The sequence below is a fragment of the Vanessa atalanta genome, chromosome 7 (genome assembly GCF_905147765.1).
Source record: "Vanessa atalanta chromosome 7, ilVanAtal1.2, whole genome shotgun sequence".
Classification (NCBI taxonomy): Eukaryota; Metazoa; Arthropoda; class Insecta; order Lepidoptera; family Nymphalidae; genus Vanessa; species Vanessa atalanta.
In genome coordinates this window covers 6,467,511-6,489,143 of record NC_061877.1, presented here as the reverse complement: position 1 = coordinate 6,489,143, position 21,633 = coordinate 6,467,511, and positions in this window count along the sequence as shown.

The following is a 21,633-nucleotide window of genomic DNA, read 5'->3' as shown; positions in this document are numbered from 1 at the left end:
TGAATATATCTCTATATATTTAGTTGATTTTATATGTATTTTCATCTTACTTACATACTGCTTAAACCAATTAACTTTATCCGTTCCCTGAGAACAACAATTGGAAATCAATTGTTTTGTCTTGGCCGTGTCAGTTAACCTCAGGATAAAATTGTACTGTTTCATCGTATTGTCTCCGTGTAAGTAAAGAATAACATACAGCTGTTCGATTTAGAAGCGATATACCACAGTGTGTTCCCGAGACAGTACAAATGGCTCCGCCATTGAATTGTTTACCTTATTTACTTTTTGTGCAGTATGTGTTTATTCTGAGTTGCTTATTTGATGTTTATTTTTATTTAATTATAGAATAATGTAAAGTCACTGATTTGTTATATTGAGTATAATATAATGCATGCTTCTTACAAACGAACGAGCGAACGAACTTACGTACTGTGTCTTAACTTACTTAAAATCTCACAATTTTAAAAGTTTACTTTATATAAACAGTTCGGAAAGAACATATCGAAATAAACCTCCCCTTTTGTCCTTAAACCATACCTGACGTGAATGGAATAGCCACTCATTTTTCAAAGGTTCAAGTATTAAAGATATATTTATTACAGGACTGCCTCTGAAGAAAAAGATTGTAATATTTTCAGGATTCAAGTATGTATATGTGTTAGTTTATCTATTCTATCAAAATTTTTAAATGTCTGATCAGATTTTGATGTTTGGGATATAGTACGATTATTTAAATCATTCTGACAGACACACTAATTTAATGACCTAAATCATTCATCATTCATTTAGTATTTAAGATTATGTATTAGTAGTACTAAGTTAAGTATATATCTTTCTTAGTAGAATAATGGTTCAGCTCAAGCACTATAAAAGGATCTGTTACATTATATCCGTATGATTTAATAACGATTGCGAACGCAGGGTAGAATATAGACCTAGTAGACAGAAAGAGTGGATTTTAACAGGATGTTGCAGATTCAGTTACGGGCACAGTTTACCAGCAACTGTTTTATTGTTTAAATAAATTAGTTTTATTTTTGTCAGCAAACAATGTGATACGACCAGCGAGTGATGAATTAAAATTAGTTTGACCTCGATAGTTTAGATGGATCTCTAGTTATATGTTTAGAAATAATAATGTTGTTCTTATGGTATGTAATATACTCAAAAAATGGCCCTAATTCAAATTACAAAAACATTCAAAATGCAAGTTCCATATTCACGAGTATATCTTAAAACATCGCATGCGGCTTTTCAGGTAAAGTTTTAATGTTGGTTCCAAAGATTTTGCATTTATATTGAAAGCAAGTAAATAACAGCAATTAATGTTTCCTGAATTTTAATTGAAGACATGGAAATTACGGATATCGTATACACGGTGAAATTAGTTTGCTATGCATATGCAGTTTGCTGAAGTTTTATAAGTATTTTATACATAAAGAAATCATTACAAGTGTGGCAAGAATTCATCAAAATTGCCGTGATTTATTTAGAAAAATGTAAGAAACATAATGTTCGGACATGACACAATTAGTAGATTTTTTTTTAATCAATTTTTTTAATAAAAAGTCACCATACTGCGATAAGTAATTATATATGTACATATAATATTTACTAACATGACTATCTCATTCCTATTAAATAATATTCTCTCATAGTGTTTTGTATTGAGTAAAAATATTTCATGTAACTTTCTTATTAATAGTTTTGTTTTAATGGATACCACGTCCATTATTTTCAGTTTCAAATATTTCTGAAATGTAAAAGTTATATTTTAAAATATTACTTTTTTGTACAGCCCTTTTAGCAGAAAATGACACATTGATACTTCGAGAAATGTTGATGCCTGAAAATGATATTTACAAATCGTATATTTCCTTGTTTCTTGCAAAATAGTGGGTTTGATTGCGATTCTGGAAGAGTCTCATCGACTAACCTGAAATATATCTAGTAAAATTTTTAACGAATGCTGCCTCGTGCCACGGAAACAATGTTAGTGGCCAGAGCCGCCTTGAAAGTTGAAGCTCACAAACGACGCAAATATTCGCCTCTAATTCCGAATTACGTCTTTGTACCACTTGCGGTTGAAATACTTAGTTCTTGTAGGAACAATATAGAAACAATTATTAAACATAATTATAGCACGCATACGGGGTGCTACAATTACTGGTACTGGGGTGCTGGTGAGGATTGGTTGATTTTTCACCCAGAGGATTGGACTTGCGATTCAAAGTGCATAAAAAATTCTGTTCACCATTCCAAGAGGTCATAATTAGTATTGTAGCCATTTTTAATTTTGATTTGTATATACTCATTTAAAACCTTAACATGCTACAAGCTACAAGGTTTTGTATTTCACAAAGCGTTTTTACATCTCATTTAGTACAATCTATGAATGTAGATGGATACAATTTCGAGATGGAAAATTCTGACTTCGTTAAGGCTCATTTCAACAAAGTATAGTACTGAATTAAACATATTGCAAGCATTTAATTCTTTATTAATCTCCGCCCGTTCTGACTTCATTAAAATTTGAACTCAAAACTTGAATTACAAACAACAAAAGGAATTTTTAACAATAAGGTGGTAAATATTCGTTACGTTAACAGATATAAAAACGCTGTAGATTCGATTTGGTCTGCCCAAACTATCAAATGATTCTGTTGCTTGAGGTTGAAAAAATATTCCTCGACTGTGCAGTTGTATTTTAATAATAAAAATGATCTACATTTTCATTTCCAGAGGTAGAAATCTTATATGTTTGTGTTTTTAAAATAAATTTATTTGTCTATATTTTATTTTGTTTTTGCAGAAGAAAGACCACAGTGGCATGCATTTGGAGAGGCCTCCAGCAGTTGGCGAATGTGGGCTGATGATTATGATGATGATATTTTATTTTACTTCATTTGAAATAGGTTTCCTACCTAAGTCCGAATAAGACAAACGGGTCATTGAAACTAAAAGAAAGAAATATTAACCATCCCTTCCGATAATATTATTTTCGTATTATTTTTCATTTTAATAAAATTTTTCAGCTTTTAAAATACGTGAATTAAATAAAGAAATATTAAATACTGCATTTGTTCTATCGTCATAAAAAATTCCATTAAAGGGTATTGCTTGGGATCAAATTAAATTATATTTTGAATTTAATAAATACTGTGTGTGTTATACACATTATAATAAATATTGAGGAAATCATGATTAACAGACCTACACGAGTCGGGTGAAGTTCATCCGTAATTATGGAAAAGGTTATTTTGGTTTTTTGATTCCCCACGGCCTTTATGACAAATATAAATTAAGAAAATGTAAAGTTACTTATTTTACCTGTTAAGCTATTCTTTCGTTTGATACAAATTATACATTAAAATACTTTGTAAAGTAATATCGTAATATTTTATAATACGATAACTTCTAAATTATGACTCAAAATAAACTCTCTTATGTTGCGAGAAATTTCGTTTCTTGGAAGGGAAGATACCTTTTCAATATTGTTAAATCCAAGCGAGTTGTACCGTAGCTTTGATTACAATAAAACTATTTCAAGGCTCGACACTCTAACTGATGTCAAACGATTATTCGCCCTGGTGATTCGTAAGGCTTCTGTAACGAGGTCGGGTTGAAATATAATTGCAGTCGATTATTTAAGTAAAGGTCTACTATCCATTTCCTATAAGAGACGATTCAATTCAATTACTCTTTACGCACTTTTTATTTCTAAAAAGACTGTCTATAGAGAACTTAATGAAATCAATTCACAAAACGCTGCAAACGCTATTGACGTCATTTATTTTGGATTCGACTCATACACAATTCATGCTAAAAGGCGAGATTTTTTTGGTAAATTTCATAATTATTATGAGCGTCAATTTGTGGTATCGCGGGATAAAGGACGTACGCAATAAATTTGTCAGAAGAATTATTTTTCCATTCCTTTATTACACTTAAGGTTAAGTAAGCGTAATATATAGGTATAAAATTGTATAAATTTTGAACGATGTTAGATGCGTACATAATTCTCATCTTACGCATAATTTCTTCTTAAATGTAGAATTCTGAACACCTAGATTTTTTTTTTGACATTTGAACTTATAAAATCGGAATAATTTTATAATCAGTTAAATTGATTGTATTCTAACAGGATGCGGCTTCTAAGTCTGAAATATTGTAGTTTTATAAACAATTTACAAGCGGCAATATCGTAATTACTATTTTATTAAGAACAAGCATGAGGGTGATGAGTTCAAAGAGAAATCTAGCACTTTATTCACGGAGAAAACGTTAGACCTGAAACACAAATATTCTAATTTCAGTACCTACCGAATAATATTGTAATACTAGTAAAACATAAACGACTTCAGCGTAGAGCTGTTGATACTAATCATGAATATAAATGTATATCGATTTTTATCAGACGTATATAAGATATGCTGAAATTTTGAATGTTAAAGTTTATCATAATTGATTTTGTTCGGGTCTCTCGACAGATTCTGCAATTATAAAGGGCTCATTATCATCATCGCCGTCCATGTCAGTCCACAGCTAGACATAGACTTCTTAGACCCTTAGCACTGAGCTCGATCTTCAGTTCTTCTCCTCAAATCCCTGCCCGATGCCTTACGAATATCATTGATACTACAGGATGATTTTTTTAACGTACACTACGTTACAAAGGGCTCGGTGAAAGGACGGCTAAACCACCTTTGATACATGATTTTAAAACCTACGTAACACTTTCAATATTGATATTTATTATTTGCAATGGAAAATGTCTTACACAAAACCTAACTAATTTCTATTTAACAAGACATTAGTAAAAAACGAAACTAACTGTATAAATTGAGGCGACACGTTGTCAAAGGTATATCCAAGGTTACGTTATATGGGATTATGTCCCCGGCTCATTCGCTTTGTAAATGACCGTTTTAATTGGGTACCTTAATACCATGATGACACATTGGTAACGCACATCAACAACTATTTTTACGAAGGTGATATTTTTAATAGGTTACATTTGTCCGAGTGCGTTTTTATTTGAATTCTCTGTGTTCCTGCCTATGGAAACTGTAAGTACGTGTATTTTTTGTGAGTCAATCCATTGGATATTACTGTCTTTTTTCTTCCTCTTTAATAACTTTTATGTGTACTGTCTGGTGTAAATAAATAATGATAATTATTTTAACAAATGGGCTTCATATGTTTTGTAACGTTTAAGATTTGTTGTTAATTCTTATTTTAAAATTTCTACACTATTATTGGAAGTCACACAATTTATGTCCTTTGATTTTTTCTGTCAGATAAAGCTATCTCATGTTAACATGTACTGATTTGTTTCTACAAGAAACACAACAAACAAAGAAATTTACAATTTCATCTGATCTAATTCACGAGATTTTCAATTCTGGACTGTTTTTTTTCCTTTTTCATATACTGGCTTTAATTTGAGCCGTCGAATAAAGAATGTCGGAACTAACTCAAACTTGTGTACAACTATTTGTGTATTTAACCCGCATAAGGCAATGTGGCGTGTTAAGCTCATAATCTTTCTCCTTAACAACATAAGTATTTGCCCAGAATTGTGACATTTATGTTTATTACCGTATTATAATGTAATTATAAGATTAAACTAAATAACAAACAGACAGCGTAATGATTGCGGTCCGGTTAAAAGATTACTGCGGTTATATTACACTCTTAAGCACGTGAAATTTACTACCATTATTTATACTATACCCTGGATTCCATACCACTTATATTTCTAAAGAAGTTATTTGTTCTATTTAAATTTAAATTCAGAATATTTTTTAATTAACTTGAGTTATTAAAATCAGTTGATTAATATATATAATATAGGTTTGTGTGAGCAAAACTTAATACAATTGAGGGATTTGAGAAGCTTATGGAAAACATTCTCATTAAATGTATCGAGGGATCGTTTATTATAAATGACAAGTTTTGTAGATTAATATTAATTTATACACTCTTAAATATTGATTTAACTCTATTTAAGAAAAAAAAATGTTTATTTTACACTTGGATTGGAGGTACATTTTATCTCCTATTTATTACGCATGACATGACATTAGCTTTTTTACAAGCACAATTAGCACATGGTTAGAAACCTACAAGCAACGTGTTCTGTCGATACTTAACTATCTAGTCTAAGGTTAAATTTTTTATTTTATTTTACGAAGATGAAGAACGTGTGAGTTTATTATACCCAGAAATATACAATGTAAAACTGTCGAAGGACTTTTATTTTAATCTATATTTAAAACTGAGAAAAGTTTCTTACGTACCGTTGCAAAACGTCACTTAAGAATTTACAACACTATTATTTCTCTCGCAGCGACTGACTAGAGAAAAGTGACAAGTGGAAACATGAATATTTTATGTCTTTGTGCAGATGCTTCTAACATTTGATTTTTGTGAGACGAATTTTCATGAGAACTGCTTAGTTGTAATGCTAGCTTCTCTTCGCACGTGTTAAATTAGGACTTTATAAATATGATTATGATGTCCTCCTGACAGGTTTTGGCCAGTCTCAAAAAACTAGCCAACTACGTAGGACCTTTTATAGTGCAGAAGTATGTGCACTAACGTAGGTGCTCTCACTTTTCCTTTACTTAATTCGATTCGAATGGCAAATTCGACGCGGAAAAACTAGAAAAAGTAGAAAGTACGCCTTTGTTTCTACACACCCCTGTGCATTACCTGTGATTGGTCGCCGTAACCGAAATGCTGCAAAATGAATTATATTTTCACCCTTTGACAGTTACTGCAAATAATTTTATTAGAAATATGCAGCACCATTGAAATAAAATAAATAAGATACAACAACGGCACGAATTGCCCGTTTATCAAAATAATAACACAAAAAAAGTAAAGAAAATACTAGTGTTGATTATAAGCATATATACACGTGTCAACTGTCTGGGGAATCAGGGTTGGACAGAGTTGGCAAGATAGCACGTGTAAACTTACTACGTATATATTTAAAAACAGAGCATGCCACTGGATGCGTACGACAGATGAAATTATTGCCCATTAAAGACCTGTAACATGATTCAATAGGCCCTGAAACTAAAACACTTGTAAGAGAGGCGACAGCTGATCGCGTTAAAATTCTGCTATCTCTACTTCACGTTAAATTAGGGATTATGAAGTAATTTATAAAAGCATTACCTAAAAACGGTTCTGTTTCAAATAATGGGATGGATTAAAGCATTTGTTTCGTGCCAAGATTTTGAAGCTTGTCTTTTCCTAGTGCTAACAGTATAAACTTATCTGGAAAAATGATTTATTTTTACATCCTAATGAACCTTTTGGGCCAGTTTGGTATATGGAACTTCGGAATGGTACGATGGACTATAGAATATTGTACTATAGATATCTCACAAGCCTTTTTGATTTATCTTGTATTTTAAGTCTTGTTTGAAATAAATATTGGTGATTATGTATCTAAAAAACAAAATTTATTTTCATAAAATTTTATATTTTTATAAAAAAATAACTGTGAATTTGTGAACATGCAAGTCTAAAAAAAATATCGATGTGCATTAAAAAAACAGTGCTGTATTTTTAATTCAGCAACTAAGCCAGCAAAAAATGTTAAATAATATTATACGAGTTGTTTTTTATTTCATTCCGTATCATTTAACAACTGTTTGTTACACGTGTTAAGTTAAAATGTTATAAGTGCCTGTAAAATGTCAAAGGACATCTTTTTGTTTACATATTACGTATGAAAAGCCTTTTGATAAAGGCCGAGAGATAAATACCCAGTGACCTATAATAAGTTCATTACTTCCATAGACTGGCGATCCATACCCAGGAGCTGTTACGAAGATTTTTGCTGGTATAATATAATAGAAAAAGTAGCACTGACCTTTTATGTAATTCAATCAACAACGATGCCGTTTTAATTGTAATGCTTTACACATAATATTAATATTTAATATTGCGTTAAGCAGATCATATTATTTATTCATTTAAAGCGGCGATTACTATATTATACTCACAAACGTTACAATAATGTGAGCACATTTAGGTTTACCTTATAAGTAATTTAAATTAAACTTCTTATTTACAAGGTTATAAAGGAAGCTGATTCGTCTATAAGTGTATCTATAGTGAATACTTTATGTTATTTTTTTGTAACTAAAGTCGAGATGACCCAAAGGTTGGAACGCGTGTTACCCGATGATTGCGGGTTCAAACCCAGACAAGCCACTGAATTTTCATGTGCTTAATTCGTGTTTATAATTCATCTCGTGCTCAGCGTTGAAGGAAAACATCGTAAGGTATCCTGCATGTGTTTAATATCAACGAAATTCTGCCACATGTGTATCTACCAACCTGCATTGGATCAGCGTAGCGAAATATGCTCCAAACTTTCTCCTCAAAGGGAAGGAGGCTTTAGCCCGGCAGTGGGAAATTTTGAGGCTGTAACTGTCTGTAGCTGTAACAAAGTGTGATGCACAAAACAAATTTATAATAGTGTTTATGTAAAACATACATTTATTGTTCAAATGTCTAATCGAGTAGTGGGCAATATTGCAGCAGCAAGTCATGTTGTTTGAGAACCAAAGAAAGAAACGTTTACAAACCAACGCTAACAATGCACTTTCGTGCTCAACAACATACATATATATTTACTAACCCATATTGTAGAAGGATGTTGAATTAATATGCTCCAAAAAAAATTCTCCTCAACAGCAGAAACGCCTGTAAGGCCCAGTAGTGGGCCATTTTAGGCCTAGGATTTACTTTAGTGTCAAATAAAAAAATAAAACCGAAGGCAACTTTATTTCAAAAATTCAAAAATAACAAAACATAATTAAAACTTGTCTGCAATAAACAAGTTAAGTTCATTCAATTAAATTAAGGAGCAATTTGGAGACGAGGCACATTACCCAATGTTTAAAAAAATAATGGAAAAGATTATTACGCCACTCGGCAAACAAACGCGATGAGAGTTATTCATATAGAAGCAATCTTTTATTTCCCGGGAGTGACTCAAGTCTGCGTTAGCGGAGATTTGCAGATATTTCTTTAAGGATCTCGCGAAACAACATTCGCATTGTTTAGGAATGTATTGTTTTGCAAAGAAAAGGGTGGATTTTCGGGACCATCTTCACGTCAGCAACTTCTGTCTCGAATGCGCTTACGTTTTTATGTCGCTCCTATGCTAATGGCTGGTCCGTTGAATATTTATGTATATGCCTTTACATAGGAAAAGTTCCCATCTGTGACTTCATGAATAATAATTCCAATATGAAAATATGTATTAAAATAAAGCTTTAACCCTCTAATTTTGCACCGATTTCTGCTTTAAGGCCCACGATCCATAGTATATCGACTATTGAGGCTAAAACCGTTGGAAAAAAATTAGGTGATAACCGAATGTTAATATTTATGTTGATACTATAGTTAAAGTCCTAAAAATGTATCAAAAATATAAAAAAATGTGTTCCGAAGAGTATATAGCAAAAATAATAAACATTGATAAGTATTTTTTTTTTAACAAATCAAGTTTACTTTTTGCTTTATTTGTATTAGTATTACATAATGGGGCTTATTTGGAACAGCATGGTGGCCATTATCGGCGAATACCTCTCGCTACCGATCGTAATAAACGCCATTCTCACTGCCACCTTACTCATTGTCATTTCATTATAATTAATAATAAACCAGAAGATTTGTGTTGTATACATATATATACCCTTTTTTTTCGCTTAACTTTTTTTTGCTAAATCTGGTATTAATCAAAAACAAGAGTTACGCATAATGTTTCATGTTTTTACTTTCAAAAATGACTGACTCTCATAAAAACTTTCAACCCTTATTTCACCCCCTTAGTGGTAGATTATCTAGAAACGCTTAAATATGTATCTACTCATTTTTTATCAGTATCCCAATAATAAAGTTACATGTGTCTATCTTAAAAATGACGGATTTCTATACAAACTTCCACCCTTATTTCACTCCCGTAGGAGTAGAAAATGCAGAAAAACTAAAATAAGTATCTACTCCTTTTTAATCAGTATCTCGAAAAGAAAGTTTCATGTTTCTATCTTAAAAAATGACGGACTTCTATACAATTTTTTACCCTTATCTAACCCCCGTATTGGTAGAATATGCAGAAACACTTAAATAAGTATGTACTCATTTTTAATTAATAATTCCAAAATTAATGTTTCATGTATCTAACTTAAAAAAATTACAGACTTCCACACAAACGTTCAACTCCTATTTCACCCCTTTATGGGTAGAATTTCCAAAATTCGCTCCTTAGTGGCTATCATGATATGTAAGTTTATAAGTATACAGACTAAAATATAAGTTTTATGCTTTTAGTCCTAAAAATGACAATACTTTCAACAACTTACAACCTTTCATCCCTCAACTACTTACAGCATTTTTTTCAAATAAAAAGTAGCCTGTGTTCTTTCTCAGGCTCTATACTATTTGTGTACCAAAACTCATTTAAACCGGTCCAGTAGTTTTGATGTGAAAGCGAGACAGACAGACGAACAGACAGAGTTACTTTCGCATTTATAATATTAGTATGGAAGTATGGATTAAGTAAGTAATAAAATTATTTCCTTCTAAAGTAATGTCCACAGTGGGCTCAGAAAGAGCAATTTCCTTTGCAATACTATTGTGTTCATATTTACGCAAGGCAATTAATTTTATTAAATGCAGGGCTTCTATGGAAAGCATTTTATAATGAGTTTTATTTATTTAAAGCTGGAGACTTTTTTAATTCCTTGCATGCTTATAATTAGAAGAACTTTAATTTGCATTTTGGTTTTAAAATGACTTGCATGTTATTTTTTATATGAGAACCAAACTGAATATACTTATTACTATGTAGAAGTAAGTAATAAAAAATTAAACTTAAAAGTAATTACTAGGGAGCTGTTAAAACAAACTTAATGATTTACTTATGAGATAGATATTATTTGTGATAATTGCACTAAAAGTTATGGACATGAGGAAACGCGTATTCTATTATGATAGCAAAATATATATACAAATATAATTTTAAGTTGAATGTAAATTAAAGATTTGTCATTATTAAATAATTTTCTATTAAAAATATATATATAAATAGATATAAAATAAATACTTTGATTCATATTTTATTTTCCGTAACAATGATATATATTGCCAAATCTATAAGAAGTCACTCTGTCTGTTACATCTTCAACCCCTGAACCGATTTAGATGAATTTTGGTATGTGCATAGTTTGAGTCCTGTAGAAGGACAAGGGTTACTTTTTTAATTTATCTCTCGAGAGGGAAATGGGTTCGTATGCTATGGGTAAAGTTTTATAAATTTCGCACGAGTAAAGCTTTTGGTTTCACTAGCAAGTTATATAATTTTATACAATGTGTTGTTTTTTATATATAACTAGCAAAACCCGGCAGGTGTTATTCTGTTTGCGTGTACCAATTATTGTCATAGAGGTCGGTTGTATGGTACGAGTGCTGATATACTGCAATGTATCTAGTTACGAGTAACAACAAAGTGAATAGTATAAAAAACCATCTCTGTACAAAAATACATGCAAAATGTCAATTTTCATCTATCACCAACAATCAGTCAACCGGTGTCGAAGTCTATTATTCTCAACAGATAACACAACATCCATTTTTAAATAAAATAGTATATTGCTTAACGGTATGACATTTCGATGTAACTCTACATATTATTTTAAAACTGTTACGAACACAAAGAGTTATACGCAACTTTTATTCTTGAACCTCGAGACTTCCGGATGTATTTAAAAGTGGAATACTTATATTTGCATCACTAAGTGACAATATATTTAAGACTATATTATATTGAAGAACAATATTACCTATTTGGGTGGAATTATTGACAATCTTTGTATCAAGTGAAAAATAAAGATACTTATAATAAGAAGTTTCTGATTCCGTGAAGATAATAAGTCCTTTCCAGGACAATGTTTTCGTTTTAATAACAAATTTCGGCATACATAAAACTTGGCCAATTATTAAAAAAAATCATTACTTAATATATAATACAATATTTAAATTTATCATTATATAGTATTTTTTCATTTTCGAATAGGTTTAATAAGAAAGTTCCGTAATCTATGCGAGCGAGGAATGCATGCATACTTATGAAATATTGAAAAACTAATAACATATCTAAGAAACTGCATTTGCTATAAATTCAATATTAAATACCGCTGTATCTCTTCTTCGCTTAAAATAATCTTACATTATGTTATATTATTTATCTTACTTATTATACAAATTATACAATACATTATTCAAATTATTCATATAACGGTTACGATATTTGTTTTTTTTTTAATGTAAAACAAAATAGTATAATTTTATTGCTAAGTAGATAACGCTTTTCGCTATATTATGGAATATAAATCTGAATTAAATTTGACGCTTACAAATTGTTGAATTATAAATTTGAAGATATCGTCGTAAATGCTTGTTTATTAAACTATTTTAGTTCATGTAACTTAACAGTGTGTGGTGCCTTCATTTCTATTTTTTCTTTCTGCCTACATAACCTTATAAAATAATAAAAAAATTTGCCCAGTTGTTTTAATTTAAATAACGATTACAATATAAATGAAAATTATTACTCTAACTATGAACAAATAAACATTTCACGTGTGTATATTTCTATAATCATAATTATAATTATTACCGCATATTGTAAACCCTTTTTTTATATTTTTGCATATGAAATGAGCTAATTTTTAAAATCCCATGTACAATATGTCGATAAGTTTAACAACGGCTATAAAATTTGAAATATTAAACTAGAAACCCTGTCTCGAGTACAATATAAAGGAGTTATCTCTTCACTCGAACACTCATAACCGTATTAGACTCACAGGCTATAAACGGCATGCGGCACAAAAGGTCAACTAGATAAGAGCTACTTTGCTCCGATTTCAGCTTTATCGGATTTCTAAGTTTATAAAATAAAAAACTTTGGTAAGCTGTAAATTTTATAGATATGACTTGAATTTTAGTAACTACCTTGTTATATTTAGGGTTGCGTACATCCGATTAAAAACGGAATATTTATTGAATGAGTGCCATGCTATCTATGTCTGTCCGCCAATTAAAGCATGATTTTATGTAAATTCACGTAAAAAAATATAAATTTTAACCATGAACACGTGCATGAGCGTGTAGCGCTAGTAAAAAAACTGTATTAAGTGACAGGAGAGAATTAATAATAATAATAATAAACGGCTTCCTTAAAATATTTTTTTAAAACATAGTATGTATATATATAATACACTTATCTACCTACTCTATTCCTGAGGTAACTGTGCCTTAGTTAATGAAAAATAAACCCATCCTTTTCAGAGACACTAAACAAAAATCCTTAGTTTGTAATTTCCCACGAGAAAACGAATAAAAAGGAACGCCACGGAAGTCCGCCTTGCACTTGACCAGTGTTTTATATTTAATTTAATGTCATATTTAAATAGAATATAAAAAGTCGTATAAAGAGTCGAAAGTTTGAAGATAACTATCACTACAATTAGTTTTAGAATTCGGTTTTTTTTAAATTATAATTACTATTGATACTATATAACACAAACACACAGCTGATAATCAAGTCCCTCATCTCTCATATTCGGGATTAACGTTTCTTCATAAATGATTGATTTCACACTTAATATTTAGCACAATATCCATGGGTTGTAAATTATTACTAAATGTTGTATTTTATAGCAACAAAATAAAGACAGAAAATAGTTTACCTTTAGCACAGGAACTAAATAAACCGTTTGCGAAGTAACCAATTAAATATAATTCAAGCAATAAGTCAATCAGTCTATTTTTAAATAAAAAATGCTTTTTACAAGTGCTTAAGATTTGATCAAGAAGAACCGGCAAGAATCTATATAGTTACTAGGATATGTGCTTCTACTACTACTACTGTTCGACTGAAGTATACAGCAGCCCATAAACCTGACCTTAATGTGGCTTCTCCTTTCATTCAGTGAACGTATGGAACGGCGCTAATAATTCGAAAATCCGAATTAAAGTATGAACCTGGACTTAATAACAATCCAGTAGTCAAGTGAGCAAAATAACTTGTTATTCAAGTGATTAATAATATCGTCACACCACGATAGAAAATATATTTATTTATTTATAGACCATGCCATCCAATCTGTCAAATCTACAGGGACGGCACATTGTTACACTGCGTTGAACAAAGCGTAAGTACCATGAAATTCTCGGAGCTTAAGACGTTTTGGTCGCGAGAAAACTATACCCTATGAGCGATCTAGCACGGTATGTTTTAATAGTTTGATTAGATGATAATGAAGATTTATCGCTTCAGGGAACTTTAGTTCTAACCCTTACCAGTATTTGAACAAATTGTTTATATGTATGTTCTTGTCTACAGTAGAATATATTATATCAATGTAATTTGTACTCGAATAGGCTTTATTAATAAGATTGTTTTAGCGGCTTAGCTATATATAAAATTATATTAGAAATGCGTACACTACAGATGGAAGCTTGGGGGTGATAATATAATTTATATATTAAATAATTAAATATCGTTTTCCATACATGCTGCGGATAAAACGTATATATATACGCACTCCGGATATAATTTACAACTAATAAACTCAACTTATTTCGAATGAAGAAGTTTTAGGCTCCAGATACAAATATATGTATATTGAGCGAACTCTATGCATACGCATACACATTAAGACTATTTAACGTAACCTATATGTAAACTAAATTATTGTATGTAAATAATGTATGAATTCTTTAGACACGACACAAAAACTGTCCACGGTTGGCAAAGGATCGTATGAAAGATAAATATCGGAGGATATTCTACTATGCCACCATTTTAACTGTTAGCTTATTAGGTTAGTTTATAGATGTAACATAATGTTAACATACGCAAGATTCCTTGCGTTCTTTTTATATGTCGCCAAGTACGAGCTAAGCGTAATGAAGCGTGGAAACATAATGTTGTTTGTTTAAATTTAAACCGGCAATTTTCTGTTGTAATCAATGTGTCGGCGTCTAGCCGATGGGACACATAGATTTACACATATACATAGATCTTTCACATCTCCGACGGTAATGGTATATTTTATTTTTAAATATTAATATTGTATTTTTTATAGTTTATATTACATGACTACTTGCATACATACCTACTAATAGATATATCAAAGTATGCTTTTTATATATTTGCTTTACATTTCATACCATAACTAACTATTTATTTTATATTCAACCGTGCATGGGGGAGTTAAAGTTGAATTGTTTATGAAATTAAATAGGTAGGTAATCTTTAAGCTGTTATAATTTCAAAGATTCCACTGATTATTTCTATTTGTTATTTATAACCATTTTTAAGATTACAAACAGATCTATCGACAAAAATACAAGTAATGTGTGTTGATGATACTGTAAGTCTCAATAATACGTGTTCACTGTACAAAGTTTTAACTCAAGCCTACGATCGTATACGAAACAAATAATGAACCGATATTTTTTTTAATTAACTTAAATTGGAATATAATATTATTAAATTTTATTTAATAATGTTGCAATGATTTATTCAACATAATATTTAATATACATACAAAAAAACAATATAGACTTGTCGGCTCAAGTTAAAGAGTTTAAGAAGCATCTCAACTCACAATAAGCTAACAAAACGTGCTTGGGGAGGCATATGAAAAGAGCCATTTCCTTCTGCGCAGAAAGCGAGAACGTGGTGTTGAGCACGTTCGTAGAAGCGATGTATACATGAGGCACGTCACGTGATTCCGATTAATCACCTACTATTGAAATTGGGTTACACTGTTTTACTTTATAACACTTACTCGAAGTGTAAACTTCACATATGACAAAATTGTTTTTACCGGTCTTACCACCAAGATACGCTATTGTTAGTTCATCCAAGAAGACACGCCCCACTATTATTCGTAAGGGGAAACAGGTTAAACCCGAATATAAGTCCCGTGTCAACACTCGACCGCTACTCTGACTATATAGATATTTTTGTTCACGTTGGGGTGGTTCCCGAGTCATCGGAAAATTGCTTTACGATATTTTCAAAATGTTAAGATTGTCAGTTGCTTCCGCTACCCTTTATCTTTTACTTATTTCCGTCGTTCATTTATTTACATAAAGTTATAACCTTTACCTGACAATTGATTTCCTTTTGTAAAATATTAAGTAATATTCTGAGTATACTTTATTTTTGTGTTTCGTTTGTGTAATATACACAGATTATTATTATTTATTTTTGAGTCTGGATCCTGTTACTGTCGAGAAATACCTACATTATACTTAATAATACTCTTATATACCCACGCGATATTTGTATAACGTTAACTATATCACACATGCCACCACTCCCAATTTTACCCCCTCGGGGGATAATTAAAAAAAAAAGTAGCCTATGTCTTTCCCTGGAACTCAAACTAAATCGGTTTAGTGGTTAAGGCGTAAAGAGGTATCAGACGGAGTTACTTTTGCTTTTAAAATATTGTATAATGGTTATTTAAACCGGAAATACGTTGTATTCGAAATAAAGATAAGATAAAATAAGGATTGAAAGTGTATTGTATGCATATCAATTTATCTTACCCAAAATAACTGTTTTCGAATGTGAAAAATTACCTTCTTTTACGGAGTTTTGTATAAAGCGGCAAGTTTTCTTAAAAATTTCTCACTTATATACTCGTATATCACTGACAAAACCAAGTCACACTTTCTGTAAGACATTTTGTTACCTTCTATGTGTTGACATACTTCAAACAGATATGTTTACATTATAATTTACATAAATGATGAATTAAGGATAAATGTAAATATATTTGTTCATACAATTTTCCTCTTTAAGTTTGAATTACCAAAAAAATATTTCGTAGCGAGATTCCTATAGACCGTTACCTCTCATTGTGCCAGTAAGTATTTTTTTAATCATTCTAATTAACAAATATACCTCATTCATACGCATACATGCAAATCAAACTCATTTGTAAATATCGATCTCCTTTATAAATGAGTTTAGTTTTCTGTATCAACAAAATATTATTTTTGTTTCTAAGTACTATTTTCAAGATACAGTCATGTATATAACATGAATATGAATTAGTTTGATGTCGCTAATATTACAGGTTTTCTTTTAATTGGTTACTGTGTATGTATACTAGCAACATGCACATGAAATCATCTCGTAAAAAAAGGATTTCATAATCTTTCGATATTTTTGAGACATCTTGAGAGATTTGCAGTTACAATATTTTTTGTTTTTGGCTGCGTTCATTTCGAAAGCGATCAGATCGTCAATTTTCCCTCCGAAAACATCGCCATTTTAGGGCATATCTCGAAAATATGCAGCATATTATAATAATAGATAATCATTGACCATGATAATACTACAAAGTAAAATAATATGAGATTCAATATCAATCGCTTGCAGAAGTTAATTATTACTATATTTAATTATAGTTTGCTGTATGATGACTGAACATAGTTGTGGAACACACTTGGCTAGACTAGCCGGCTCAATGCCACTGTGAGTATACAAATCAATTTCACTCGATTAAACTAAAGGCCCATATACACTCGCACACTGGATTGCCGACACATTAATTCAGTTTACAAGTTCACCTATATCCGCCTTTATCATACAAGTTAATCATCTAGTCATATATAATGTTATAACAATTAAATTCAATAACATGACTGATTATAAATTATCTATCTATCAGCCAATCGTTTTCCGGTGCTGGACATAGCTTACCAAAGGTACGGTGTACGCAAGCTCCAGAATCTTTGCACTCTGAATCTGAAAGCTGCCCGCAATCTTCATTACATTAAAAATAATTCAAATTGATTATTCATTATACAGACAGGCACTTTAATAAATTAATATAGTTAAATGATATTTATGATATGCTTTGACAGTAATAAAATTCAAACGAATATTTAGAAATGTTGAAATTTTTTATACGATAATATCTTAGATATGAGTAAATAAAATAAAAAAATATGAGATGGAATTTTTTTTTTTATTTATTGATGTGATTTGTCTTTTAGCTTAAGTTTTTTTTTATAATATAGGTGGCATACGAACAGGAGACTCACCCGATGGAAGGTGACTACTACCACCTATGGGCATCTGCTAAACCCCCCGGTTGCAGATGTGGTGGTGTGGTGTGTGGTGTGCAGGTTCGTTTTCAACCCTTGAATTAAGTATTAAAATCCTAGTCCTTTTTATTTAAATAATTTAATGAATCAATGTCAAATTAAACAATATAAATTGAGCACACTCTCTTATTTGTTATCAGAAGCAATTATCACAGAAGTTATGCTTAGAATGCGCAAGCTTCGGCAGTATTCATTCGTGCGGCACAGATACAGCACTAACACGAATGTAAAGATGGCCTTAAATTAAGGAAATCTTATTACAAAATTCCGACGTGTGTCGCTGCCTAAAAGCCGGTACGAGGGATCCGTGTCGGGACTAATGAACGTGCTCAAAATTTATAACGCCTTTCACCTTTTAGTTACTTTAAGAAATAAATTAAACCTCAAACGCATTTACTGCTAGTAGCCCTTATATAAAATTCAATTTTTTTTAAAAAATCGTACTAAAATGAACTCCACGATCCTTCTTTGATTTTTATATAGCAAAATCGACCTCAAGACTTTTGTACACATAATTATAATATGTGTAAACAAACGCAATCACGGTGATTTATAATTATAATATATGTATACTTTTGTGTTTAATTTATTTATTTTATAAAGCGTGAAAAGCACATGAGTTTTATTCTTTCTAGCATACACGATAACAGGACAAGGAAAATTATATCCTGCATTTAAAATAACCCCATCTTTGAAGAAAAAAACACCGAGATGAAGATAACAGATGTTAAGCAACGATTTTTGAGACTCAATTCAGATTAGGGATACGTCACTGATAAGTTTTTTTGGCACGATGATCCTTAGAATTTATTGTTGCAAGCTGACCTTCAGCTAAACGACAAACATACAAGAGTTTGAAATTGAGTCTGGGTTTGGCATAATATGAAAAGGTATAGATTGGCACAATTTAAATGTAGCATCGACAAATTAAAAACAAAACAATAAATAGTTCTTTTGGCGAATGTATTTGGTTATATGACATTACAAATTATAACGTTTGCGTTAAGATCATAAGGATTATTTTCGCATAAGAAATAAATAAAGATTGATGATTTTTTAAATGCACTGAATTCTACATTCTACATCTAAGTTGTGTCGTACTATGCTCTAATCTGAAGAACCGCTTAACCTTGTTCAGTATGCCAAGCTATTTGGCGGCAACCGGCATACTCTAGACTTGAAGAAGGCTGAGTTGATGTTCGAAAAAAAAATGATATTTAAAAGCTCAATTTTATCAATAATAGTTACAGGAAAGATGGAGTCAAGGTAAATTGAAATAATAAGGTAAATACAAACGCTCGTAATAAATTAAAATAAATACATTTTACAAATAACACTCTTTTATTATGTATAAATAACCAACACACATCAGAAAACTTATTTCCTTCACCCTAGACAAAAAATAAAACAAAAGTAGTAAAAAGCGACAACATTTAAACTCTCGCAACGTGTGACTTTGTTCAGCGAATACTAAAACAATTTGCAGTTAAAGTGCAATCAGATTAATATAAAATAACACTATATTATACAAGTATAGTGTTTTTGAATTTAATTTAAACAGCATTTGTGAGTGAGTAAAATCAAGTAGGTTTAATTTCTTCTATGGCATCGATACAGATTCGATTGTCAAGGTAAATTTAGCATTAATAGATTAAGTAGCAACGGTTAAGCCTCTGTGATGTTAGTGGTCAAATAGCATACTTCGTCCGCGATTTGTCGTATTGTGCTTGTTCGCACTAGCCAATACATTGTGGTTGAGTTGTGCTTTTAGTAAACACACACGGGCGACACACGGGAAACGGCACGTCTGCTGTGCAATGTGAAATATTTCATAATAATTTATACGTAACTACATTATTCGATGTGGTCGCCGCGCCGTGGCCGCGTTTACATGTACTAAAGGTTAGGATTAATCGGCTTACCGTAGCCTTTTGTGCTACGTATGTTCATACCACTAGTGCGATAACAGGACATAACTCTCTATACAAAATTTCAGGTGCAGTTCAGTTTCATTTTCAATTAATAATGGCTACCTCCTTGTGTGTGTACTTTTAACACTACAAGGTTATATAATGTTAAACATTAGTACAACTTATATCTCAACGGCTGGCCTTTTTTACAAACAAATTCACGATTGCAAAAAAATACTGGTACTGTAAATATTGTGTTATTTACAAATTAAATGGCACCTTTTTATTGTTTTAGTATCTCGTTACAAAACTACTACGGCTATATTATCCAATTTAAAAATGAAATATAATAATACTGTGATGGCTATGACATTACCAGACGCTGGAACTCATGTGAATTCCGGGTGAATTGTAATCTTAACGATGGTCCTTATCCGATGCTGAAGAATCGTCGGTTAGGAGATTCTCACCCGCGAATACTCGGTATTCGGTCCGCAGACCCTTCACGGTTTACGGCCCAGGAACGCTGCAATAAATTGACTCTTGGATTTGTACCTAGCAATTACTTACGAACTCGAGGATAAGAATTTCGTTGAAGAAAAAACTGAATAAAAACTCTTTAATTATTTCGTAATACACTATATTCTACTTATGTTCTAAATCAATGAAATATTTATGAAAAACTTATATTTTGGAATAATCGTTGCTTACTGTATTCGACCGTGGATAGCTGTTGTTACATTTTGTAATTAAATAATAATTATACGAGCATACGTAATTGTGTATCTATTTCCTATTTTCTTACAAATTCATTATTTTAAAAATCTGGCAAAGCATACACATTCATGTATATGCTTTGCCTTGTATCACTCTTAGTTTGTGGATAGGATAGGTTGGGTCCCGATTACATGAAGGTAATAATGCATAGGCTAGTAGCATCATGGAGCTTTCTTTCGCCGGTTCTTCTCAGGTCAGGGTGTTTTCTTTTTCCGAACCGGTGGTAGTGTTTAACTTGACAATCAATAAGAAAGTGTAATACTTCTATATTGAATAAAGGAATTTGAGTTTGAGCCGCCCAGCAGCATCGGATAGTATTATTATATGCAAATGATGAAGCGTTACTGCCCGCGGCCAGGCGACACCATCGGCCTGGTTCTTGACGCCAACACTGTATCAAATTACATTTATAACATCTCAATCCCAATGGATTTTGCCGAACAGTTTTTGCCGGTTTATGGCCATCACCACAGTGGTCCTGGAATCTATTCTTGCACTTTCTGGCGAGAAGAATTGACTTATATTTTTATATATATTAGCCGGTTAGAACCAGTTATTAGGAAAGAGGCGAGCAATCTTACAAGAGAGACCTTTGTGATCATGTAAATTACGAAAATTAAACTAAATTCATATTTCTCGGAAAATCGAAATTACATTAAATTAATCAAATACAATCAAATCATACTATTAATGAAATTGCTGTTTTAACTGA